This window comes from Agelaius tricolor, unplaced genomic scaffold, assembly GCF_023055355.1.
Source record: "Agelaius tricolor isolate 1412-34295 unplaced genomic scaffold, bAgeTri1.0.p SCAF_6, whole genome shotgun sequence".
NCBI lineage: Eukaryota > Metazoa > Chordata > Aves > Passeriformes > Icteridae > Agelaius > Agelaius tricolor.
In genome coordinates this window covers 49,322,722-49,344,653 of record NW_027269266.1, presented here as the reverse complement: position 1 = coordinate 49,344,653, position 21,932 = coordinate 49,322,722, and the positions used below count along the sequence as shown (strand labels likewise).

Sequence of the window (21,932 nt, the reverse complement as noted above, 5' to 3'; positions counted from 1 at the left end):
GACACAGAACACTTCAGGCAGCCCTGGAAACAAATATTTGGGGATTGTCATTTCAAACAACAGCAGTGACTAACAGTTCAAAGGAATGGATGACCTTAGGATTCAGCTGCTTATCCCAAGCATTTCCTGCTGTGAATTAAATTAAGCTGAAAGCAAATAGAAATACATAAATAAAAAATCCAGAAAAATGTAAGGAAAGGATGAATAGGGAAGGGAAAATAATAGAAAAGAAAGGAAACTTGATGCTTATGTCTGTCTAAAAATTCAGAGTTATCTCTGAATTTTTCTCTTCTTGTGATGCTGCTATCAAGCTTCTATATAATTATGGCAATAATTTTCCATGTACTTCATAGTATTCCTAGCCAAGGAGCATTGCTGTCATCCAACCTTTAATTTTTCAGGCTGCATCCTGGGAATAGATCCTAAACCCAGGATATCTTACATTTTTCACAATTTTGGAACATGATCTAAACTCAACTCTCTCCTCTTTAAATATATCCTTTCATTAACTGAGACATAAATTGTTTATTCCTTCTTGTAGGTGCTAATAATACCAGAGCCATAGCAGTTTTCACCTAGCCAGACAGACAAGGTGATGATGTCATCTCACCTAGTTTAGACATTTAGAATGATAGAAACACGTAGAGATTTGTCTCTTAGATACCTTTGGGTTCCTTTGTGAAAGAAGAACAAAATACGTATTTTTGGGGAATGAGTCATTTGCTTTATTTTAGACATCCACACTCAGAAGAATTACTCTATAGGAATACTACTTTCTTTTGAGTGAGCATAAAGGAAGCCTGAGGTGGCCAGATAAGAGGTAGACATCTGCATTATTGGTCAATAAATCCTTATTTTAACAAATTTAACAACCACTTTCCCGTGGTTGGCCAAGCTTTCAGAAACCCATTATAGCTGTACAGAGCACAGCATTCTTTCCTACAGGTCTGGGAAATGTTTAATCCCAAAGCAAATCTTTCCTACATGTGAGCTTCAGAGTTTATGCATGTGCACATTAATCCTAATTGTTCAAATTAAATGATCAAAAGCCTTGTATTCACTTAATGGCAGGTCTTTGTAAACAGGCCCAATAGTGACCTGTGTTATTGTCAGATCCTGTGCTGATAAGCAGGGTTCATTTCAGCAGCTTTCTTGCTTCAGTCATTCAGTGCCTCTTTCTAACTGCTACTTTTGCCCTTTCTGGAAATAACGGTAGCACAGGTTTTGTCCTGCTTTTGGTCATTAGATATGCACTTCAGATTTTTTCACAAAAAGAATTTGTGCACTTCCATGTGGTAGGTTCTGCTGCCTTGTTTTTATGGTGTAAGTTGCAGTTACAGCTGTTATCTATGCTGTGTTTTTAAATGTCATGTAAAGTTTTATATAGAAACAGAAACAGAAACAGAGAGATGGTAGGCTGAAATGTCAGTATATGAGGAAGGAGCACAAAGAAAATATAACAGTGAACAATATTTTTTCATGATTAAAATAGCATTCACATCTTATCTTATGAAGAAATGATGAGAACTTAAAATATATATATACATATCCATATATATGTATATAGATATTTATCTATATCTATATCTATCTATACCTATATCTATATTTAGAGAGATTAGATGCAGATATAGATATAGATTAGATGATGATATAGATGATATAGATATAGATGATGTAGATATAGATATAGATAGATATCTTCAGTTATTTTTCCTTCTTGTTTTTTCTGGAAATAGGTTTTAAGAAATCAGTATATCTGAATCTAACTTCTTCCTCAGATCATTTCTTACTTCATAGCTGGGGCATTTCAAAAATATCACCTTCCTCTTCCTTGGAGAATAGCTAAATCTAAGTTGGAAATTTCAAACCAGGTGGAAGAATTTTATATGAAATAAAGGCTTCTAAACAATTTTAAAAGGACAGAGAAAAATGTAAAGACAGTTTAGGAAAAAAATAAACAAAACCAAAATTAATGCAGGCATATTAAAATTAGTTGTGAAATAACAACTATTATCTTGGTTGTAGGAATTGTCTTCCAAATCTAGGCTGACAAACATCCTCATCTCAAATCTATAATTCATTAACTCATTCTTGCCTAGAAGTTATCTCTCTGAATATCCTCCTCTTCCTTCTTCTTTGCCTGCTTTACATACTGAGCATGACACCACGTGGTGTGGGATGTCCCTTTGGTCATTGGGATCAGCTGTCCTGGCTGTGTCCCCTCCCAACTTCTTGTGCACTCCCAGTGTTGGTGGGGTGAGGAGCAGAAAAGGCCTTGATGCTGTGCAAGCCCTGCTCAGCAGGAACTAAAAAAGCCCTGAACTATAAACAGTTTCCACAGCACAAATCCAAAACACAGCCCCATACTAGCTACTATGAAGAAAGTACCAAAACCAAGACAGTTTTCATAAACCTGGTTTATGTCTGAAATTATAGCAAAGTCTTGTACAAAGTGCCTGAAATTTGGTATGACTTAAATAGCATTGCTCATAAAAGCATAAATTATTTTTAGTTCTGAAAAAACATTTAATTATTGCAATAAAGAATTATAGTTTTGTCAAACATTTTACTATAATGCATTCAAATAATCATTTAGAGGTTAATTAGACAGGTACCTGCAGTTAATCTTTGTTAATCTGGAAAAAGACAACAAATAATTTACAGTTATTCAAAGTCTAGTACTTTAATTCATCAGAGAATTTTCTGATATTATTGATCATTACTTTTATCATATGAAAAAATTAATTTTAAATAAAACTAGTGTTTAAATGATGAAAGGAATTATATCTTTTAGCATTCGAATTAACTTTGACTCTACTCTTTTACTGAAGGTCATAGAGTTTAATTGACATTGATGAAGTCTTATATTCAGGGGACCTATCGTTGACACTAATAATGACAAAATCTTCTTTCTGGAAGAAGAGGATTACTGCAGTAGACTTTAAATAACTCAGCATTTTCAGTGAGATGACCTTGTTGTTTGCATTATTCATGGTATTTCTGATGGTAAATATAAAGGAATAAAGAAGAAGTGATGACAGTGAGATGCCCAGGTCTGACAAGTGTTTAAGGGAGTGAGCAGTCTATATAAGTGTACTGAAATATGCTATAACTGCCCAAATTTCTATTCTAGTTGGAGTAAATTTTTAGGAGTATTTCAGAAGCTTTAAATATCTTGGGTTGGGTTTTTGTTGTTGTTTTTTTCTCCGTCTTTGTTATGCTCAAAACTTGCAAGAAATAGAACTTTGATAATGTGAAATGAAGAGATTAATTGAGTCAGTGGGAAGAAAAGATATATTTTCATGCTTGTGTGAACACACTTTGGTAAATAAATGACATGAATACACAAAATATGATAATTTTATTTTAGCTGCATTACCAGAACTTAGTATCATGACATCATGGGCATTATGAGAGAGACATAAAGGGAGGTGATGAAGTTTTACATCATAAGACAGAAAGCAGCAAGGAAGATGGCAAAGATTCTAGGAAAGAACAACAGTGGTCAGCCTTGGGGACCCATCCTGTGCTTGTTCAGGATGCATTGTGGCAGAAGTGACAGAAATGTTCACCTTTGCATTCCTTGAGTGTGTATATCAGTAGCATATCACTTTACTGGGCTTTGTTTTAAAAACAGTGTGGGGGCTGAGGGACAGTGAACCACAAAGTATATTTTGTAAATCTGGTCTTCTTTTTATTCCTAGAATATTTAGTGTGTGCTGGAATACTTAGATATTGAAAGATTTTCAGGGTTTTCTCTATAGCCAGAATACCTAGACATATTAAGAAATATAAAATTAAAAATTTCAGACAGTAGCTAGATGCTAGCACTGTTTATTTAAGAAACCATCAGCCATAAAAGTCACATAAGTTATGAATATGAGCATCCATATGCTTAGATGCAAATTACTGCTCCTATTGTAAATGTCTCTCATGCTCTTATTCATGCAAATGAAGTCAAAGCGAGTTTCATATTTGAATTAAGAGAGAGCTAAGAATATATCCTCTGGAACAAAGCCATCATCATCATCATCATCTTTACATCTTAAACTTATATGCTCATCTCCCAGAAGTAAACACACTGATTCACTCTGTCTCCTTGGAGCTTAGAAGTTAAATCCTGGGCATGAGATCAAACCCAATTCCTTACACAGCCCTATTGTTTTAAAAGTACCAGTGCTGAGTAGTCTTCAGCATAAAATCTCTGCCACCATTATCCCAGATTCTCTGTTTTCTGTTCCTCTGTAACCCCTTTCCTCTCTGTTATCCATAGGCATAAGCAAACATGGAGGAAAAAGCAGACTTTTGGGGAAAGTGCTGTGTTTTGCTAGTGTGCAAGGAATCTGCACACTGCAGATGTGTCCTGCTATGGAAATAAGAGAGTATCATATGAAAGATATAGGTATAGGCTCTAAGTTCACTACAGATAGGGGGAAAAGCAAAGAATGCAGTTGGAGGATGACCTCACAGTTAACCCCAAGAAGCAATATAGGTAGAACCTTAATCTGCACACTGCAAAAGTAATGGAGCTCATATTTTAAGGGACATTCACTAGCACCTTCATTTTCACAGTATGCTAGTATCTGTCGAATGAAACAATTGTGATTTTGCTGGACACCTTTAACAAATGAATCCCAATTGTGTAAAAGAAATTTGAGTTGCCATAACTGAAAGAAAACCTCAACAAATCAAATACTGTCAAATAGTGAGACGTTTCTGTACAATGACTTAATCTATCATTAAAACTATGTATTACATTGCAGAGGAAATTCTGAGTATGAAAGAAGCAGTCTTCAAAATTGTAGGAATTCAATACCTAGTCTGTCAGACAGAGGCTGGCAAGGACCTTCTTCTTTATAGAAGAAAATGATGCATTAAGATAGGTATATAGATAGATGTAACATTTTGAGGTTGCATTCATCCTATACTATTTCCTTGTCATGCTTAGTTTACCAGCAAAACTACACATTATTTTTTCATTTTTTTTCTGCTATTCTTAGCCCTGGAGGGCCAGACTACTTTATGAAAATCAAACTCTACTGTCTTCTTGGCTCTATCTATTGTCATTCTGAAACTGCCAACATGAAGACAACCCTGATCACACAGTTTTTATTATCAGGTTGTTGTTGTTTATAATTTATGAAGCAGAAGGATACTGGGTATTTTTTTTGTTTGTTTGTTTTCCTCTCCATAAGCTTCACTGATCCTGTAGGTCTGAGAACAATATTAATTTTGACCGGTAAGCTGAATAAACACAATTTTTGTCATAGGTGGAGAACACTTATCAACACCAGGGTGTCACTTTGAAGAAGTAACTTTTCTAACTTAATACTTTGAAGTTATCTTTCTTTTCCAATAGTAAATACAATACATTGTAAATCTCAGGGTAGATTCAGCCATTACTGTTTACAGGTTGTGACAGCAGCATGCTTCAATTTTGAGGCCAATAATTCTGCTTTGGTGAATACCTGCTCGTTTGTTATTATGTCTTTTTAGCTTGTAAACCTTCTGTTTGGCTAACAGCTTCCTGAGCTGAAAATAATTGTCCCTTGAAATGGTCATTGTTAGGCACTATACTGACTTGGCAGACAGAACAGCAGTGTGTTTGCACAGGAGATGCAAGTTTGGGGAAGACAGAATCCCCTCGACTCTTAAGTTGGCAGATGCTAAAGCACAGCTTTCTAGGAGAGGAATTATAGAGTGTTTTGAAAGGAGCTGTGAAATATTCATTCATTCTGGAGCCATAATAATCTTTGGCTTGGGACTAGGCTGCAGGTCTTTAGCCTGAGGTCTGAAGCTGTCTAGGTCTCTTAAAAGATCCTACAAATCTCTTACTAATACCCTACATTCTCTGTTGACTCTTTAGAACACTCAGATGGATGTGCTGGCCAAACTTGGTCATGAGCACACGGATTGGTGACAATCTCTTCCCCTTGATGAAAATGAGACTATGAAGTGTGGCAGAGAGGGAACTCAGGAAAAGATGGGGTACCTCTAATGTGATAATTCAGCCTGCCTTTGGTGCCTTGATTATCCCAGGAAGTTTTGGAGCCTGTTGCATGTTGTACAATACACTTGATATGCTCCTGATTTAGAGCGAAACTTTGAACACCTCTCAGGTATCACACAACTCATGTGTATTTGCAGAGAATTAATCTGTGATGAGAAGGAGGGATGGCATCTTACTCACCTTTGCTAGCAGAAGAAAATATTTGATTCATCCATCAGTGTTCATTATCACAGCATGGATCAGGCTACACATGTACATCTACAAATAAAGGCACAGACAGGTTACAATTTCATTCAGCCATTTATCAGAGGTTTCCTGAGGAAATGTGACTTCTCTCTGGGCCTAATTCTCTTGGGTACCACTCCATGTTAAATGTAACCACAGGGTAACACTATATCAATATGGGAGATGATCATCTCTATACAATATAGAGCACAAATGAAATGAAGATACCAGTGTATGTACCCACATAGCAAAAATTGTGCCTCACAGAATGCTATTGTGGAAGGTTGGGTGGGAGGAAATTGAGTCTTTGTCTTTGGTAAGGCCACAGATATTCCCAGAGACACACAGAAGTGTCTGGATGCCCTGAAGGCTCTGAAGGACTCCGGAGCTCCAACACAATTCACAGTGTTCAGTCAACCCAAATTTCATTCCCCTATAAAAATGCTTCTCCATGAAAGAGTGCATGATTCTAACTGAAGGAATCTTGATTAGTTACTTAATTAAGTATTAAATCTTCATCCATTGTGAAATGCTTAATTTTTTTCTTTCAGGAATTGCATGTATAGCAGATACTAGCCCATCTTAAGCACAAAAATAACACAGCTTCCTGAAATGTTTGTATGGGGAGACTGTCTGATAATACATTATACTGTGGACTGATTTTTTTTCCCTTTTTTTAATCTTCTTACTAAATTGGTAGGGAGAAGAGAGGGCACCTGATAATAGTATTTGAGTTGTATGGTGGAGATAGGGGTTTAAAACAGCAGCAAACATTTTTCCTTGAAGTCTAATTACTTGTTGCCAAATTGTTGCTGGACAGTCTGAATTGCCTCAGTTACCTGGCACTTCTTAGAATAGATGTTAGAGCTAAAATTTATAGATGCCTTTCACTGACCTGGAAAGCTATGGGGACTAGAGGGAAAACATTGGAAGGAAGTGAAATTTGTGGCTGCAGTATGGATAGGTGATGATGTTGGATGAGTTGTGTTTATGCAGATTTCAACCCATATTCCCGTGGCCATTAGTCAAATTAAGTTATCTGTACCTATGAATTTGACTTCAGTTAGAAACAAGATGGGCTAGAACTCAAGCTAACACATGGATGTGCTTCACATCAACAGGGAGAGGTATAAATGAGTGCAAGGTAAGGGTAGCAAAGTAGTACAAAATTTGTCTCAGCTATCTCCTTATCTGTTCAGTGGCAGGTAGAAGAAGACAGTGACTTTAGCATCATGGCTTCTTCAACTTACACTCCTTTTTTTCCATCTTGGCTGTGTTGGTGGGAAAGTTTTCTCTTTTCTTTTGCACTTGTGAAAGTGGTGGTATCTGCATGCTACTTTTCTTCTATATCCACAAGTCCACCATTTGATCAAGAAAATGTTGCCTCACCTTTATAAAAGCTACCAAAACTGATATGGATAATGTAAAACCAGATAGTAAAAAGAAACTTTTCTTTCTTTCTTTCTTTCTTTCTTTCTTTCTTTCTTTCTTTCTTTCTTTCTTTCTTTCTTTCTTTCTTTCTTTCTTTCTTTCTTTCTTTCTTTCTTTCTTTCTTTCTTTCTTTCTTTCTTTTTCTTTCTTTCTTTCTTTCTTTCTTTCTTTCTTTCTTTCTTTCTTTCTTTCTTTTTCTTTCTTTCTTTCTTTCTTTCTTTCTTTCTTTCTTTCTTTCTTTCTTTCTTTCTTTCTTTCTCTCTTTCTCTCTTTCTCTCTCTCTTTCTCTCTTTCTCTCTTTCTTTCTTTTCCTTCCTTCCTTCCTTCCTTCCTTCCTTCCTTCCTTCCTTCCTTCCTTCCTTCCTTCCTTCCTTCCTTCCTTCCTTTTCTTTCTTTCCTATTAAAGCTCCTGCTTCCTAACATCTAAAAAGCAAGCTGGTGTTACTGCAAAGGAATTTTATGTTTAGCAAGTGTGCATTTTATTTTTCAGCTTCAGTAAGCAAACCAATATTTCTGACACTGAAAAATGTGTCTTTAACATTGTTACCTTCCCTTCTAAATGTACAAGTTTGTTATAGCTATCTTCTCATTTTTTACATTGGCCTTCTTTGCCCTGGGTGGAAAAAAATAGAGTCAGTAATGACATGTATTATAAAGATTAATCAACCATAAAGACTATAATTGAACACACAAGTGTAGTCATTACTTGATTAATTACTTCAATAAAATAATCAGTCTTCTACATACATCAGAATAATATTCAGCAGTGACTTGAAGAAAGCGTGCAGAGACCAGGATTGCCTACAATTCTTATATAAAACAGAATTTTCTACCTTTCCTTCTGTTTGGTTGCAGAACTTGCTTTTATTTGAATGTTTAACTTGAATGAACTTGCTCTATTTCACAGTAGAACTTTGTCATCCTAACTTTAACTTTAAAAAAAGATACTGAAACCTCTTATGTGAACTTTTATATTGAAAGTTATGTGGTGACCTTATAAGTCTATGTGAAAAAATAATTTCTATGGAAGTATGTAGAAAGTGTCACCCATGGGATTTAGGCAGAAGTTCACAGAAAAAAATTGCTCGATCTCCTAGACTGAAAGTGCTATTCAGTGAGAAATTGTTGTATGCTGAAGTTTTCATTCCTAAAATATGTTTCCTAAGCTGAAACATGGCAATTCATACTCTTGTACAGAAGTTCATCCAACTCTGGAGAGTTCTACTGGATCTCAAGGTCATGAGAATGTGTTTTCTGCAACCTGTAGGGGGAAAAGGTAGACCAAGAATGCATATTTACTAAAAATGTCATGATGCAAATCTAGCTCAGAAGAATTTGAACCTGAGAAGTTTGCACAAGCCTTGGTGCTTTAGATTAAGAGATATGTTCTGATATCAGTTGCCGTAGTATTTTCACAGAAGGAAGATGAATAACCCCCTTCATTCCTCAGGAGTTAACTATAGTGCAGTAGTTAGCTAAAAGTATTAACTAAGCAGGCTGAAACAGATACTACATGATTCTGTGTTTGAGACATGATCAAAACCATGGCTGAGCATTGAAACAGAAGAAAAAAAGTAGCCCACGATGGCTGCTGCTTAACCCTGTGAATTCACACCAGGTTGTGAACTGGCATGTTAGAGGCCATAGGAATTAACTGACGTGTAATTTATACTAGAGTATTATGCCACAAAAAATATATGCCTTCTGCAGTTGGACATTGCAAAGTAAGCCTCAGATGTGTATATTTGGAACCCTATTAAACGATTTATCCATGTCTTTAATAGCATGGAGTTCCTGGTGTACTTATTTATGAGCTTGCCACACATCTATCTAAAATGCCCAGTGCAGGGAGTACCTATGTCAGTCATTATACTTAACAGTGTACTGCACAAGACCTAGTTTTCTGTTGCTCCTAGTTATGCTATTCCTTAAATATTTTTTTTGAACTAGCAAAACATGTTTTGTTTTTTCCTTGGGCTGACTGCAATCACCAAGTTCAGCTTTCTACAAGCATTCTTGTAGTTTTTTGAAGTGTTTTTTTGAGTTACTTAAGCACTAAAAAGTGCTGACTTTTTAAAGCATTATTGATTATAGTACAGAAAATTTATACACTGCTGTAAATTGATTTAGTTCAGAAAGCCTGAAGAAATATGTACGAAAGGTATATATCTATATTTTCTTCCATTTATCCTAGTATTATTTGGGTTATTAAAAAATAGTTTAACCAGAGAGGAATAAAGAGTTAGTTCAGCTAACTGAGAGATATCTATGTGAACTCTGATAGCAGGGGCTGTTCACCTAAAGTGCTGTGAAATTCAGCATAAGTGAAGTTGTCCTGCCAAGATATATCTCCAAATGAAAACTGAGGATGCTCAAACAGCAGATGAGTGTGATTCAGCCTCCTCAGAGGCTGTCTTTCTGTGGTCCAGTGATAAACCTAACAAATTTGCTGGGGAGGATTTCATCTTGACTCAGGTTTTACTCTTTCCTGAATATGCACAATGCAGGAAGCATCATGAATAATCAGGCATAGAGGTATTCCTTATGGAGCATCCAATCTGTGTTGTGAATGGGTTGCTGGCTACCTTCTGAGAGAAGGTTAACAGGATTCTATGTAGAAACAGTCTATGTTTATAAAAGGGAAGGCTGTATTAACTCCTGTGTCTGAATATGTGCATTGGCAGTATCTGCTGATCTGATCTGATCTGTCCCTCTCAGAAGCCACCCACCATTTCTGCAGCAACAGTGTTCATTCTTGCATGTTGCTATTTAGTCTGTTACTCATTTACATTGGAAGAAAGGACAAAGAAAAGGCAGAAGAACAAAGTTTCATTTTTTTCAGGGAGAAAGTAGATTGAGAGAAAAACTGTAAAGCTATTTCATTTTGTGCAAGGCTTTTCTATTCTTTCAAACAATAATGTGCTACTTTGAAGTTTGACTCAGGTGGAGCCATGTTGTAATAAAGTGAAGGCCAATAATACCTCATGAGGCATAGATAAAGGTTGGAATATCCCTACAGCACAGCTATATGGCTGTCTCACTGGGATTCACCCTGCTTGAAGCAAGCCTTATCTGCAGTACTGCAGAACAAAGAGTCCACTTTGAACACAGGGAGGTTATTATTAGAGTGAGGAAATTTATCTTCATATAAGTATATCATAACATTATTACTTATTTTAAATCTTAAAATCTTTTCTGTTTGGTTTCGATAATCTGTACTGGCAGCCTTTCCTTCAAGGTAGAAGCAAAGAGGTGAGCAGCAAAATCAATGTCAAAGACTAGGTCTCCATAACAAAATAAGGACAGAGACTGCAAATTTTTGCTTTCGTTGATGGCTTTATGAAGTCTTTACAGTTGACAAGAGACATACACTGACTGGGCAAAATTCTGAAATTTGTTTCTAGACCATCTTTGCCAAATTAATATTATATCCAGCATGGCACAGTCACAGATTAATTTCCTTTAAACTGATGTAAATGACAGGTGTCTGTGATCACTAAAGTAAGCACCTCAGAAGTGTACTGTTGGGGCAAAACAAGTGTATTGCCACAGTCCTGCTTACACTTTATAACAGAAAACAAATATCCTGCAAGGTTGTCAGTCTGCCACCTCTCATGAACAATGAATGTGCTTAAAAATATTAGCAGTGAATAGGGAACAACATGCTATTTGTTACCTTGTGCTACTTAGAAGTTGTGTATTATCATTTTGCAAAGCATAAAGAAATAGATGATTAATAACTTTCTACAAACAGAGCCTCTTATGAGTACCAGAATTTGGCCTTGAGTGCTAAAATTCCATCTATTATTGAAATGCTTGTCCACAGAAAGCCAAGACCCCTGTGGCTATTTTTGTAACCTTAAACATAATAGCTTGTCAACGAATTTAAATTATGTTCACTACAGTTGTCATTTCACTAGAATTCTTTGAATGTTTAAAATATGAAGAAATGTCAAAATTCAGCATTACTACTTAAGTAAAAATCTGTTCAGAGATTTGAAGCTCTAGAAATATTACAGTATATTCATTCTCATTAAATCCTATGTTGCCTCTCTTGTCTTTCAGCAAAATATGGAGATGGAGGAAAAAATCTGGCAGTAGTTTGTCCTACACTAAAAAGTAAAAGAAGGAATCAGGTGCAGATATGCTAATTGTTTTTACAAAGACATGCTGCTATTGATTGCTAAATCTGAATGAGATCCATGGAGCTGTGCATTATTTTAATATCTTAAGAACTGAGGAACAGCAGGAACTGTTATTTCAGTTAAGATTTCAAATAAGTTCAATAATAGCATCAGGTCTTCTACAGAGTTTCAAGGTTCAGGTCTTATATAAAGTTTAAGACAAGTTGCTCTTATATGAGACAATAACAGCTACTTATAGCTGTTATATATAAGCTGTTATAGCTTATATATTTTTTGGTGAATATAAGAGAGAGTTCTGATTCTGTGAAATAATTATATCAATCACAAAGTTGCATCAATATATTTTAAAATCTAATTTTGCATCCTGATGAATCCTACTGAAATTATCCTCACAAGCCTCAGAGTGTAGTATGAAGATGGATTTTTTTATGTGTACAAGAGCAAACTTGAAAGCCAAGGATCCCTATAGAGATGTCTTATCAACAGCTGGCTTTACAGATATGAATTCTGAATCCACTTCCTGTAAATCATTAATGTTAGATTATCTTCATTATTTGAATTCATATTCTTCTCAAAAATGAAGCAGATACTTTGTGTTTAAGAGGTAGCTATAATAATAATATTAATTCCTTGCGTGTAATCCTTAGGCATTTACTCAATTATGATGGCAAAAGTACAAAGGTGAAATTTGAGCCATGAAGTAAGCAGTTATACTGCAAGATATTCTCTTTCCCTACACTGTTGAAAAATCTTATCTCTCTTGATAAAAATTTCTTTTGTTTGGCTTTTTGTGTTAATATTTGCTTGTGCAAAACCTAAGTAGTGTACTACAGAGTAAGAATTATAATAAGGAAAAAAACAGAATACTCTAAAGGACTTTTAGGCACTTTCTGGTCTAACTACACAGTCAAAGCAGAGGCATATTCAAAGCTGTATTCATTTGTTCAGGTCTTTGACTGCTGTGTGTCTTGTCTTTAAAAGAAGTCTTGAATAGATCAGAGTGGTGCAATAGATTCACTTGCTTTGTACATATAAATAATTAAAGTGATCAGGGAAGAGTCTTATTTTACACATACATCAATAAAAGGTTAATCTTCCACTTTTCATCAGCTTGAGTCATTTAGATGCTCTGCTGTACACAAATCTCTTTCTGTACAAAGATTTCCACCTCTCGTTTTAAGATTGAATAGCTAGAAGGATAATGACAAGCCTACAAGGAGAGTGTGGAGCTTAGTGGTTTGGCACAGTACTCAATGCCAGATGGTTGATTGATTTTATGGATGTGATACTGAAGCCAATCCAGAAAGTAGTTACACATTTGCTAACCACTTCAATCTTTCCAAGTATGGTGGAAGTGTTTCTTCTACCCCCAAGTACAGCAAGCTGCAACCAGAAACAAGACAATCTTGGGATTGGAAAAAAAAGTTGTTCACATATATGATTAAGTAATGGAAAATATTGTTTGAAAATCTGAGGGAACTAGAGGTCATGCAACAATTTTTGGAAAATTAAATTCTCAGTCAATCAGAACAGTTTTGCTAGTCTTCTACTTCAGAAGTCTTGGTAGGAATGCAACCTTAATTTATGCTTTGATGAACAAAAGCACTAAATTTGGATTCCTCAGTCCAATGTCTAATGGTCTGTTGTACCTGGTGCCAAATAGTGAGATATTCTCATTAGTGTTTGGCAGTCTATTTAGGAAAAGATTGGAAGTGCAATAACAAGGAGTATGGTAAATTAAAACTCTGCTCTCCGAGCTACATGTGTGTGTTCAGAAAATCCCTGATCACTGTATGATTAGTGTTGGGTGATGTTATTGATAGAGACATGCTCTTATTGTACTTTAAGAGGCAGAGCATTGCATCAGCTGGGTGTTCACAGAGCATGCTAGGTGAAGTTTTAATATTGGAAATTGCAACTGTTCATGATGTTTCTGTTCTGATAAGAATTTTCCAAACTATTTTGCAGTTTAAGCTCTATAAATCCTATTGGTTTTCAATGGTTCTTGTGCAGTTAAAATGTGTAGTTGCTTATGGTTTTGCTTATGTTTATGCTTAGTTTTAAGGCTACTTAAAATATGATGTTGGATCTATAGCAATGTTTTCAAAGGGGGCACTCAGATGGAGCTGATATGTGTTATGTAAGCAGTGCCAGGGGACTTGCCAACATGAGTAGGCACAACTGTGTCCCATGGATGCTCAAACTAATTAAGGATGCAAATGTGTCTTGAAGCTCTCAGTACTTACATCTTGCTTTCTGATGTATTCTTGTAGCTTCTAAACAAGATTTAAAAATAACATAAAAATTATGAATAAAAAAGGTCAATCAATCAATCAATAAAAAGTTTGGGCTGATCAGTAAGCATGTCAATTGTAATACATTAAGCACTCTCGAGAGGCAGAAGTTCTAAGAAGGATTTTAAGTAAGGCCCATATGTTCTGTATAAAGAGAGAGAAAGAAAAGAGTAAGAACAAATAAACCAAGAATGAGTCAGCTCATAAAGCTGATAAGAGAAATGTTTCTGTAATTAAATTAAAGGAGTTTGAGAAGAATGGGAAAAGGAGAGAAACTGGGAATCAAATAACTCATGAGTTTTCTGTACTTCCTAGAAGATCATATTTCTGTATAGCAAACCAAAGTGTCAGAAAAAGATACTGAAATGTTGGAGACCAGTTTCAAATTGGAAAGCAGTGTATTACAGCTTAAAAAATAAATTGATGTAGCAAATTTCATGGAGCAAATTAATCTGGTCTCAGTATTTTAATTCAAAACATTTAGTAGAATAACATGGTATTGTTATTGGTAGACGCAAATGATTGTGGTGAATTCAGGACTAGAAATAAGATCAAATAACTCTTTGTGGAGGAGAAAATGGGCAAAAGGGCCAGGAGGAAAGGAGCTATGAGCCAGATGTAGAAATTGATGGAAAATAGAGACAAGAAAGAATCATTTTCTGTTTGCATTGATACTGCATGTTTCACTCCATGAGAGTAACAGGAAGAAATGTCTGAGAATAAATGGAGTCCACTCATGGCCAAATATGAAATTCATAGAAAAGTTGAGTTATTAGCATGGTGAAACAGACATACTGGACTAGATAACAGCTGAAGAGAGAAAGAGGACTGATCAGGTAGAATGGGAAGGGAGGAAAGATGAACATGATGAAGGTCATATCACATAACCTTTCTGTGACTGAAAAGACAAACCAGCCTCAAGCTCCATACCTATCCCTTCACTTCCATTATTGGGCTTTTTACTTTTTCTGTTTGTCAAAACCAGCTCCTGAGCATCAGATTAAAAAAACCCTGAACCCAAACAACTTTCAAAGGTATGTTAAAACATGTTTGAAAATGCATCAAACAGCTTCGCCAGGACAAAATGTAAGTGCTGTAATTGCATGACCCTAGAACTCTGCTTTTTCTCTAGGAGAGAATTGCTCTTAAATTTTTATTAATTGGTTGATATTGTACTGATATTTATGTCAGCATTTTCTAATTTTTTTTGTGGGAAGGAAAATTTTTACTTGAACAGGCTTAAAATCAACAATGGTGAAGTACTGCTAAGTAAAAGAAGTACCTGCAGTGAAATTAGTTTCTTAACTAGCTAGTGATACCCTACAATGTGACAGAGTGAAGAAAAAAAAAATGGTTTGGTCAGCAGTTTCTTTTCTCTGCCATCTTTGTGCCTTGTTTTGTTTCCTATACTCACAACACCATTCCTACAATCTAAAACAACTTGGCTCTCCTTCAGTGTTGGAATTCCTTGCATGCCTTTGCTGATTGTAGCATTCCCAAAAAAAAGGGAGAAAGTGCTCCTGTAAGTATATCCTTCTGCAAATTGATTCAGCACCATTATCTTTTTTTATGCCAAACAGTATTAAAATTTGGAGTACTGAATTGTTTAGAAGCTTCAGAAATTCCATATATCAAATTGCAGTATTTTTCAAATTTTGTTCCTTGTATTCAAAGTCCTTAGCAACCTGTTTGTCCTGTTTCCTTACATAGACTCATATCAACAAGCTAGCTACCCTAGGCCAATCTTAAATATTTTTCTCATCCACTTACTCCTTGTCATGGCTTTTTATGTCCAAGTATTACTATGGCTGCTGTTTGTTCCTTGGCCTAATTAAGGTTTAGATTTTCCTTTAAAGCAGTGCTGCAGGCTTTTATGGGATCAAAGACTGACTGCAATCACTTCTTTTCCCTACAGTCCAAATTTTACATTGTGATCTTCCATTGTGACAAGTGGACAGCCACACTGGAAGGGCATGGTGGAAAGAGTCAGGAATGAAATAAGGGAATAGTAAATGTGTGTGTTTTTTGTTGCCAGATGCCTGTTAAAAAAACATCCTTTGGCTGGGCAGAAATCACAGGACCTTGTTCTTTGTGGTCTCTTTGCAAAATATTAATGAATTTCAGTGATACTGAAATGTACCATTTTTAGTATTTAGGATACAAAAATAGTTGCAGGAAACTAGTTTGGAATCCAGCATACTTTAGAGAGAAGTCTTTACACTCTGAAGGTTTAATTCTTAATTTGCACAAAGGCCAACTATCCTGACTCTTTCCTCAGTGCAGTCATTTAAGGAATAGAGTGAAAAGACAATATGCTTAAATCACTTGAAGGCACTCTCTTCCAAATCTGTGTACATCAAAGTCAAAAGCTCCAGTAAAATATGGCATTGATATAAAGAATATTATATATGTACTAGTTTACTTACTTCAGCTTCCCAGGGATACCAGGGATCTATTATTAGTGATATGATATGTGTATCTTTTTCTCATGCTAGGTAAGATTTAAAAGATTTTTAAATTTAATTTATAATTTTAGAAACTGTTATGTTAAAATACTAGATTAGGTTTGATTTTTTTCTGGTGTTGTTTGCTGGAGTTTGTTCCTACATAAATTTTATGAAATCCTTTTATGAAAAGGGGTAATCTCAGCTGAGATTTCAGTATGTTCTTATTTATGACTACAAAGTTTTAGCTGATTTTGCATGGAAGAAAACATGGATACAGGAAGATTTTGCCTATGACCAAAAAAATCCTGAGAGAAGTTAACAGGGGTAATTCCCAGGGTGTCTCAGATAAGAAAAACCTTTTCCCTTACTGTTGAAACAGAGACCATATAAAAGAGATCATATCAGAATTCCCAGCTGACAAACAAACACAAAGCACATTCATGAAAGCTGGGAAAGGGAAGAGTTGATTCCTGGGGTTTGTTTGGTTTCTTTGCAAATTTAAACCAGAATGAGGAATTCCTCCTCAGTTGCTAATACAGAATAAAGACCTACTGATTAATCTTATTTTGCCAGTAAGGATGCCATTAAAATCTTATCCAAGCATAATGGATATACCAGATTTTACACTGAAGGAAGTATCTGCTACATCTATCATGGTATTTTTATTTCTGCAGTGCTTAGCAGTGTTTGAAATGCCATACAGGATTTTCCACATGCTCCACGCAAGAGTGGTTTAAAATATTTGCCTCATAGGAGTAAACTCTTAAAGCCTGTCATTCTTTCATAAAAATCAATTACTCATAAAGACAAAAAAATCATCAGCAATCTTTTAATCTCAAGGACTGGTTCTAATCTCAAGCACTGGCCTAGTTCTGTGAGAACTACTAGTGGAAAGAAATTCTACTTTTAGAAGGGCCATTAATATAGAAACAGCCAGCATTGCATTCTGTATTTCTAATTTCCAAAATGCTATTAAAAATAGCAGTTTGGAGTGACAGTTCATCTACAGTCCTTGGGAAATCTAAAAATAAACAGCCACCTGTGCTCAAAATGCTAGTTACTCTACTTGTAAATCACTTAGATTACTTATTATTTGCAGATATTACTTTTTTTCCCTGACACTTATGTACTACACAAATCAACCTGGTATATACAAATCAAAAGTTACTCAATTAACATAAAAATAGCAGATGTCACATGAAATGTCATTTAATGTCAGGTCTGGAATGAGCAAATAAATTGCCTCATCAGTTTAATTAACAAAAAAGGTAACCAAGTCAAATTAATGTACTTCAAATTATATTAGATCTATTTTGAATGGGATTGCACTGGTGAATTTTAATTGGAAATTCACCTTATAGGACAAGGAAATACATTATTTTACTTTCATGATCAGTACTGGACAGACAGGCAACAAACTTTTCTTGACATATTAGAGAGAATGGGATGTATGGGCTTTGGTATGTTATGGTCTAGGGACTCCTATTTAATTATTATATTTCTAATACAGATTTTTTTTTAAATTTTTAAATCTAAATTCTTAAGAGTTCTCTGTTACTTTCAGTGTTCTGAGGACTATTGTTAATGTCAAAAGGCTGAGCTTCATGATGCTAAGCACCTTACAGAGAGAGGAGAGAGCCTTCGAGGAGATCACACCAATGGTGATGAAAAATAATATTATTCCTAATTGTGAAGCCAGCTGAAGCATGGAGAACTCAAGTGACTTGACTGGTTAACAGAAGTTCAGGAGATAAGTGGCAGAACTGGATCTGTATGTATTCTTAACCTCAGTAACTTAACTGATCTACTTGTAATGATCTACTTTTCATTTTTCACTTGCTCTTCATGAGAGTAACACATAGAAATATGTTCAGGTTGCTGGAGGGTTTTCATTAGGATAATCTGGTGGTTTCCTTTCCTGAATACTGTTCTTTGGCTGATGGGCAAATGGAAAGGAAAATCACTAAGTGAAAGGAAGTAAAAACAGTAAAGTCATATTTGGAGAAATGCACAGACATTGTTATCAGCCACAGAAAACCATCAGAAAAAGAGTTTTTCTCCTGGAAATGAAAATTTTCCCCCTTAGTGTATATACAAGATACTTGATACAGAGAAATTAATTTATGTATCATTTTACTGTTAATCTGTCTGAAAAATCTAAACATGATGGAAACACTGTAGGAAACCCTAAATACTTAAAAAACAGGAAAAAAAAAGAGATCAAAATTTTCCCAGTAATTAGTGTTCCCCGTCAGCAATGCAATTTATATTTTGAATGCAAGTTCATATTCTGCAAAGGGGTAGCTCAAATCTTTAAAACTTAATACAACCTTCTTTCCTGTTTGAAGTGGGTTCAGTATTTCCTTTGCTTCTTTTTAGGGTTGACAGCTGTCTCAGAAAAATGGAAGTACATTTTCAGGTATTTCATGTAAACAGTTAACATTTAACCTCTCTATTAGAGGAGAAAAGGACTTAATCCCTTGAGTTGTTATTCCTCGTTCCACTACGACTGTAGTTATTACTAAATGAAATTACTTTCTGCTAAAAAAATTGTTTGGACAATCAAACTGATGTGTGTCTATACATTTACATAATTCAATCAATCAACAGAAGGTTGCAGAAGTGAAAAAAAAGAAAAAGATACAGTCACAGTTATAGTAACCTCTCCTCATTACCTGGCATCCTGGAATATTTATAAAAGATGAGTTGGACTGGATGGAATAGCACTCCCAAGAAATTCACTTAAGGCTTTTGCAAGTCTTCAGTAACCAAACTAAATAATATATTGCTTGGATTTAGCAATTATCAATATTCTAGATATTTCTAGCTAGTAGAATAGCAGCAGTGCTTCAGAGTCAGTATTTTAAATTGCCTCTGGAAAGAAACAAAACCCTGGGGTTTTTTTCTGAAAAGAAATTTACAAACAAATGTGAGTTGATGATATATCATAGTGGTCCTCTCTGGCTTTCTAGCTCAAAAGAAACAGATTGTAAGGAAGTGACTTTAGGATGCTTTACATTGATACAACTCAAATAATTTAGCTGTGCTAACTTGTTTAGCCCAAGTATGATTTTCTTGCAAATACCAAGGCCAAGCACCTTTTCAAGTTATGGAAACTCTAATCTTTAACTGAGCCAGAAAAACACAATATCTGGTCATCCTGTCCAAATTTACATTTTATATATGTACAAAGAAAAGGATGTGTTTGTCTTTACACTTTACCCCAACAATCAGAAAGTTTAAAGCTGACCAGGAGATTACCTCATCCCATTATATTGTTTGAGGATGTGAGATCTCAAGACTCAGTAAAGTGGATGCAACCTTCTCTACATCTCAAAGCATTTTCCCTTATTCGTAGTCAAACTATTTTTTTTAGCCTTTTTTCTCTTTGATAATATATAGATAGTATAGAAACAATTGAAGCTTTTTTATTGATATTTTTTTAGTCTGAATTTGTAGCCTTTTGGAATATTTCAGAATTAGCAGAAGATCTCACTAGAAACAATCATTGTCTGAATTAATTTATAGTTTGAAGAAGAACAACTTTGGCAGGGTTGTTAAGCAGAGAAAAAAATAAATTAGCTGGATGAAGATATAAACATATGTTGCTTTAAACTCACAGCCAATGATATTTAAATCCTATTTAATTCAGACAAAATTTCCCATAAGAGTAAGGAAGGAGAGAGAAGCAAGCAAAATAAATAAACAGAAAAATGTCAGATAAAATTCTTTATAGTTTCTGTTTACAGTGGCATGTGATTGCCTTCTGCACAGTGTGGTGTTGGCTATATAATTATGCTGCATGAATAAAGAGCTCTAATTGCAGCAGATGAAGTTGATTATTTATCTGCCTCTATGCTGAAGACATTTGATTTTATATCCCTACAACACAGAGGTGTGTACAAATCAAATAGCTTTCTAAAAGTGTTGTGGCACCCTCCTGAATTGTTTCAGCAGAGAAATACTTCTGATGCATTTAATGCTAGTAGTAATGGAAAAGAACCTCCTAAAAATTTCTGTAAATTTATTTGGGACTCACTCTCTATTAGACTTCTACTCTTCTTGGGCTTTTTCCATGATTCATATTGGATAAGAGTACAACAGTCTGGACAGATCAAGGAAGGTCCTTGACGTGCACAGTTTCCCTACACAAATACTGTTAGGTATGAATATGCCAAAATCAGAAAAAATAACCTTGGAAGCTGACTAAAGCCAGGAAACCTGTACAAAAGGAAATCATAAAATTTGCATGAACACATGACATGAAATGTGCAGATTTTGATCTGCTTACAACTATTTAAAAATGGGTGTGTTAGAGCACAGTGGATGAAAACTGCATGAAAGACAGGTGGGATGGGATGTTGTCAACCATATTCCCAACTAGGAACAGCAGAAAGAAAGGGAAAAAAAAGGTGGAAGATATGAAATCTAAGACTTGACAGGCTAGAGGTTTTTCCTTTGAAAAAAAAAGCATTTCTTCATGAGACAATATTTCTATCAACAGTTGTGCAGAGAAATTTTTTGCAATTTTCAAAAATACTTGTTTCTTTGTTTATGCTTTTTTGAGCACAAACTGTTCTTGAAGTTAGTATTTTTAAAAGAGCTTAAATTATAATGGAAGAATTATACACACTTTTATAAGTTCCTATATTACAGTTAGGATTATGAATATGTTTCTTTTCTAGAAAAATTCCTGCTTTGGACCTTTCTGTGATAATCCTGGTGTCCATGGAAGAGCATTTTTATTTCAGTTGAGGTTTATGCCTTGAATATTCAAAGTTATTTACAAATAACATATCTGTAACTCTTATAAATTGTTCTTCATGTGCCTATTTTTTCAAGTATTAAAATATGTGTTATTGTTTTCCCTCTGTGTATCTCCAGTATCTTCCTTATAATTGTTTTCAAACTTAGGGGAATTTAACTAAGATGGATTCCAAGTCACATGAACATATACACAGCCAAATGTTGCAGAGATTAAAATGCACTTGCAAGTAAGATAAAAGAAGGTTGTAAACATTCTGAACTAAAGGAATTTTTTGGTTGCATATGCCTCACATAAATTCCATTGAAGTATGCTTTATAATGTTAGTATCTTTTTTTTCTAATGCATTAGGAAAAGCCAGGTCAGAGTTCCTAGTGGATTGCAATACCAATGCTTGGGCAACAGCTATTATTGAGGTGGACAACCACAAAGGCAGAGTTGTAAAGCAGCATGTATTCACCTACATAGTTCTTTTATGCTTGTTATGTTTGAATATACCTCTGCAAAAGATATTTGAGGGAGACAAATGCATTTAAGGATGGCAATTCCCTTACTGAAATAAAACCAGATGAAATAAAGATGTTTACTAGCTAGAGTATGCAAGTTTGGGAA

At 35.0% G+C, this 21,932-nt stretch overlaps 1 long non-coding RNA gene across 2 annotated transcripts in view; it reads right to left on the bottom strand.

The window, feature by feature from the left end:
- The window catches only part of LOC139591273 (uncharacterized), a 232,737-nt gene that overhangs the window by 116,565 nt on the left and 94,240 nt on the right, over positions 1 to 21,932 (bottom strand). For both annotated transcript variants that reach the window (XR_011679594.1, XR_011679595.1), the window contains exon 3: positions 6,194 to 6,271. This is a non-coding gene — a long non-coding RNA (uncharacterized lncRNA). The remainder of the gene's footprint in view (positions 1 to 6,193; positions 6,272 to 21,932) is intronic.